We start from the raw sequence: 6,000 nt of genomic DNA on the forward strand, positions 1-6,000 counted from the left end.
CTAATACTGCAATTCTGGTTATAGTGGCATCTCCAGTTACTGAAATGTGAAGTCATTCTCTTCAGAAAATGATTTCACTTTGAGTAAATAAATGCTGGCAAAGGGTTATACCCCCCCCCCGAGGGGGCTTCAAATCTGCTTTCTGGTGTTACTGTTGACCCAAGCAGGCAAATTAGATGCCCTATGTCTGATTCCTTCTCTAGACACAACTATATTTACCATCAAGCTGTGTCCTAAGGTGAGCTTGAAGGCTACAGAGTGCCACTACGTGAAACTCTGGTTGTGAAACCATTGAGCAGAGGTGGAGAATTTTTGCAGCAGTAGCAGTAGTCGGTAGAATATAATTTTAAAACAGCAGAACCATCACCTGTATATGGACAGGGCTCATGCTTTTTAAAAGATCCTGGCTGCCTGTAATTCTCAAGAGCAGAGGGAGTGGCTGTCATGGGCTATTGGATGCTTTGTTTCTTAATGGATGGATTCATTTGTTTTATTTTTTGAATGGTCACTTATCTAGTACTTACTATGTGCCAAAAGCTTGACTAGGTATTGAGGATTTCACAGTAATGATGGTGGATGAGGACATTTCTCCATAGGACAGTAAAGTAACTGCTGAGTTTTGTTGTTTGAGGTGACTTCTACCAAATCATAGCCAACTCTAATTAGTGAACACCAGGCCACTGTTCCCACAGGAAGTACAGGGTTTGGTTCCCACAAGCCTCTAGTCACCAACTCATCAATATATAACCTTGTCTTGTGTGCATCTATTTGAGCGTGTCTGTGTGTGTGTGTGTGTGTGTGTGTGTGTGTAGAGCAGGTACACACTTGCATATAATGACAGACATGTAGAAGTCAGAAGATAACTTGTGGAAGTTAGTTCTTTTCTTTCAGTATGTGGTCTCTGGAGAGGGAATGCAGGCCCCCAAGCTTGATGGCAAGCACTCTTACCTGCTAAGCTATCTCATCTGCCCTTAAAGACACTATTTAATAGATGTCTTTGCTATATTAACATTGAACTCAAGACCAATCTATGCCTGTGGCAAGTTTTTCTGATATATCATATTTTGCTTACAACCATTCAGCTTGCATGTGGTCTCTTTCAGGAGTGTACAACAATTGACAAAGTCAACTTTGGTATCACTACCTTACACCTTTAAGCACACTGGAGCATTAGATTCAGAAGGCATTTTAACTAGGGGACTCACTAGAAAAAGTACAAAATGTGTGATATATTTCTACAAAGACATATGCACTAAATTGTTCAATCTCATCTGTGAACATTGGTTCAGAGTGACTTGGAGTTTGGCTGCAGATGACCTAGGAAATGCTGCAATACTGACCTTGGGGTGATAAATTCTAGCAAGCAGCTGTATTTGTAAATCTAGAATCTTTGAAAGATGAGAATGAATTTTAGTTATGTGACTCTTAATGCTTTAAACTATTTAATCTTATAGGTAGGACCTTCCAGCCTTCACCTAAAGTACAGGTTCATCCACCCAAGACACTTCCTGTTTATGATCAGAAGTGGAGGGGTTCTTAGTCAGAAGGTCCCTGACACTGATATTTGAGGAAGTCTTAGATGGAGTTGAGGAATTAGTTGATAACATCTCAACATCAAGTAGTACAAGGGGAATAAGGAAATTAGATAGTTGAGGGGGTTGCCTTTAATTAAGAACATATTAGTTTTTTACTTCTGTGATAGAATACTTTACCAGCAAACAACTCAGAGGAGAAAAATGTTTATTTTAGCTTACAGTTCCGGAAAGGATACAGTCCATCATGGCGGGCAAGGGAGAATGAGGTCAGCCTGGTAGTCAGGAACAGAGAGATCACATCTTATGTGTACACGAAACAGAGAGAGAGAGAGAGAGAGAGAGAGAGAGAGAGAGAGAGAGAGAGATGATGATGATGAAATGATTCAGGATATAAAACCTCAAGGTCTGCCCCAATGACATACGTCTTCCAGCAAGGTCCCAGGTCCCATAACCTCTCACAAATACCATACTGGAGACCAAGTATTCAGACACATGAGCTTATGGGGGCATTTCTCATTCAGATCACAGTGAGGGGTAACTTATCAAAATGGAGCTTCATCAGCTCAAATTCTTAACATTTTGAGGTTATAGTATAATTTAAAAATTCAGAGAGTTAAAAAATGGTTGAAATATAGGTATGTCTTTGCTTTTGAAGCTATGGTATTGCAAGGATTGAAAATAGGACAGAAAATCTGATCTGAGAAGTTGCTGAAATAAGCAATAGGAAGACTGAACGTGCATCAAGCACCAGGTGTGCTTTCAGATGTTGCACAAGGTAGTACAAGGAAGTAAAATTGCTTTTCTGAGTTGCTCATCACATCAGGGCCAGAGTACAGTGTGATGAGAAGTTATTATGGCTCCAGTTGTACACCTCACAAATTCTTATCTGAAAATCATACCTAAACTCAAGTTTCCAAGAAGGTGAGCTTGTTTGCAAGAGGAATTGTTGATGATCTAATAAGTTAAGAGAGTTCCTTGGGGGCAGGATCCTGTCCCACACAATTGGGGATTTGGAGATAGACATATGGTCAGATGAAAGTCTTGTAAAGACAGTAGTGGAAGTGGTCATATGTCTATGCTAAGGAGAACAAAAGAATTAGTCACCATCATAAGCCCGAGGATGGGCCTGGAATGACTTCTCCCCATAGCTGTTAGAAGGAATCTATCCTATTGATACCCTCACTCCAGACTTCCAGCCCTGAGAGCTGTAGACAGCGCTTCTGTGTGGCTTGAGATTCCTTGTTGGTAGTGCTTTTGTAAGGCAGCCCCAGCAAGTTAACACTAAGAGCAAGATCAAGTCTTGGACAGATGAGTAGACCTCTGTGCACACATATGGGTCTTATCAGCAGTTCCAGTGGCCTTCAAGATACTCATGCTTCCAATGGCAGAGACAGACCCTAACTTAGGGACTGTGATCACTGTCAAGTGTCTACCTTGCTGACCCCAAGACTTAGTTATATTCTGTGTGCTGTGAGAAGGATGAAGCAGTGCCTCTAGAGCCGGTTGGCTGCATTGTCCTTCCATCATGAACTTCACAGTGACTTGTCTTCAGAGGAATAAATTTTTATCCTAAATTTGGATTTGCTCTGAAGCCTATCTGCATAGGTTCAAATATTCACTCTGTTACTTACCATCTATGCTGTGCTGAGAAGTTACAACATCTTTTCATGCCTGTCTCCCTGTTTTCAGAATGAAGACAAAAATAGTATCTGTTTATGTTTCCCCAATAGCATTGTGATACATTGCCATATTCAAATGACATAGCACAACAGGAATTTATTTTCTCACTGTTGTAGAAAATTTAAATCAGAGTTTGGCAGCGTCAGTTTTTGGAGGCTGCTGGCATCCCTAGGCTAGTGTCCCTACCCTAAGTCTCTGCCTTCTCTTCTGGTGTATGTGTGTGTTAAATTTCTCTCAAACCCCTTCTTTAAAATTATATGATTGGACTAAGGATAATCCATTAGTCTTAGCTAAGACACCAGCCAAAGGCCTTACTGTAACCATATCTACACAGAAACTGCTTCCACTTAGGAGTGATGTATAGGTTCTATGGATTAGGGATGATATCTTGAATGTATCTTTGAGTAGCTGTTATTTACCTTTCATCATTTTACATAATCATTATGAGAATGCAATTAGTTTGTGTAAAACATTGAGAAAATGGCATATGATAAGCAAAAAGGTCTCCATGGGAAAGCATCTGACAATGGTCTTAGAGAAGAATAGCACAGTAACCCTAGGAGTTTCATCAGGACCCCACAGCAGGGCTGCTTCTACTTAAATCAGAGAACATTTCTATAACAAACATTTGCCTGTGACTAATAATCCTGACTGACACCAGCAACATGCACATTATCAGTGTGGTACAGCTGTACAAACAATCTACCACTAAGGTGGAAATTTCCCTTTTAGTGTACCTGACAAATGCCTTTAAAAATGAGAGAGTGATGCCTACTCCTGAGAAATGACCAAGTCATTTTGAGATTGATTTTCCTTCTGGGACCCACACATACTCATTTTAAGTGGGAGAAAGAATGCTCTCTGTGAAACTCAAATTAAACTATATATTTATTGATCAACAGCACACTGTCTTTTCCATATGTCTTGGCAGTTCAATAAGATATTTAGCATTAATTACTTGGGAAATCTATATAACACTTTATAAAATATTTTAATAAAACATTTCTACAAATTGTTTCTTATATTCTTCTTTCTGATACTTAATAAAGTCAATGCTGTTAGGAGAATATTTCAATAAATGGTAAGAAAGAAAATGATGCTTGGCAAATTGAAACATTAAAACTATCTGAGAGAAGGTACAACATTGTGGAATTCTGAAAAGACAGGAGGCATGTGTCCCTGGGGTCCTGATTTATCTCTTATTATTGATCTCTGAGGCCAATGTCTTACTTATCTGTTACATGCCTTAAAGACACTGACCTTGCCAGAACTGTGGTGTATAGTAGAATTTGCACATATTCATGTGGTATAAAAGCATTTGTCCTTATTATTGATTATATGCCCAGTTTTGATTTGGATAAATCCTCATTTTCTCTAACTATTTTCAAATACCATAGGCATCTTATAGAATTTGGGGGGGAGCTATTAGTAATTCCCTGAGACACTTTTCACATCTTAGGAAATTTCTACCTTGTATTATCTTATGAACTTAAGTTCTCAGAAAACAGATGACTAATAGTATCTGCTGTTAGTATATTGGGTTGGAATGTATGTAATAGGTCTCAAGCCAAAGCATCCTGGTTTTTCTTTTGCTCCCACAATGGCTATTCACTGACCACATCTTTATATGACCTAACCTCTTTGTCACCATTTTAGGATATACTGACAACCCCCTGTCTTTTACCAAAAGCTAAGAACATCATCAGATAGCATCTAAAGTCAATACCAGAGATCTCCTCACTTGGTATAACCCGCTTACCTGAGGTTTCTACCATATATTTGAAATGTGCCATGGTTTGCCCATTTTGATTTGTAATTATAGAAGCTTCATGAAACAATTTCCAAACTGTAATATAGTATTTAGAGCTATCTGAATTCATGTTCCTGGAATATAACCATTCATGTTTGGCTCCAGAATTAGCTATCTTTCACTTCCTTTGAGGTGAGAGCTGTTCTTTGCACTAATACTTTAACAGATTGAGATTGGATTTCCATTTAGCATTCACAAGTTGTTCAAATTATAGTCTACTTAATCCCTTACCCCAACAAAAATATCATGTCTTATACTTTGCTTTTTCTATGTGTATTGTGAAATGTATTATTCTTCTCATGTGTAGATGCATTTGTTTGGATGGGTATATGCATGTACATGTATGTGAGGTCTAAGATTGGTATTGGGAATACTTGACCACATTCCTCACTCTTTATTCATTGAATCAGGGTCTCTCAATTGAACCTAGAGTTTACTGATTCAGACAGTCTAATTAGCCAGCTTGTTTCAGGGGTCCTTTGTGTCTCCCTCCTGAGAGCTGGTATTATATATGGGGTACCACACGCATCTGGCAATTATGTGGGCTCTAAGGATTTGAACTCTGGTCTCTATACTGTGTGATAAGTACTTTTCCCCACTAACCCATCTCCCTATCCCCATTCATGGAGTCTGATGTTGTAAAGCAAACTCATTCTGGGCCTTGACGGAATTAAATATCATCATGATTTCTTTCTTCAGATGATTTGTTTGTAATTCTAGAACAAAGATAATTTCTTGTGTTACATTCTTTGGGGAGGAAACGACTATCTTTAAAATTTTTTTTATATGCCTATTCATTCCCTTAAGAAGAAAATTTCAGCCTTTTGGGCTGGGGCAGACACAGAATTGGTCTGCTCCTGTGGAGATACTGAATCCTGAGTCATCCTAGAGGAGGCACTGCACTCAGAGCAGCCGGTAAGAACTCCATCTCACTCCCTAAGCCCCAGAGATACATCTGGGAGCCAGGGACATTCA

Source organism: Grammomys surdaster, unplaced genomic scaffold (genome assembly GCF_004785775.1).
Source record: "Grammomys surdaster isolate TR1022 unplaced genomic scaffold, NIH_TR_1.0 65, whole genome shotgun sequence".
In the NCBI taxonomy this organism is placed as follows: Eukaryota; Metazoa; Chordata; class Mammalia; order Rodentia; family Muridae; genus Grammomys; species Grammomys surdaster.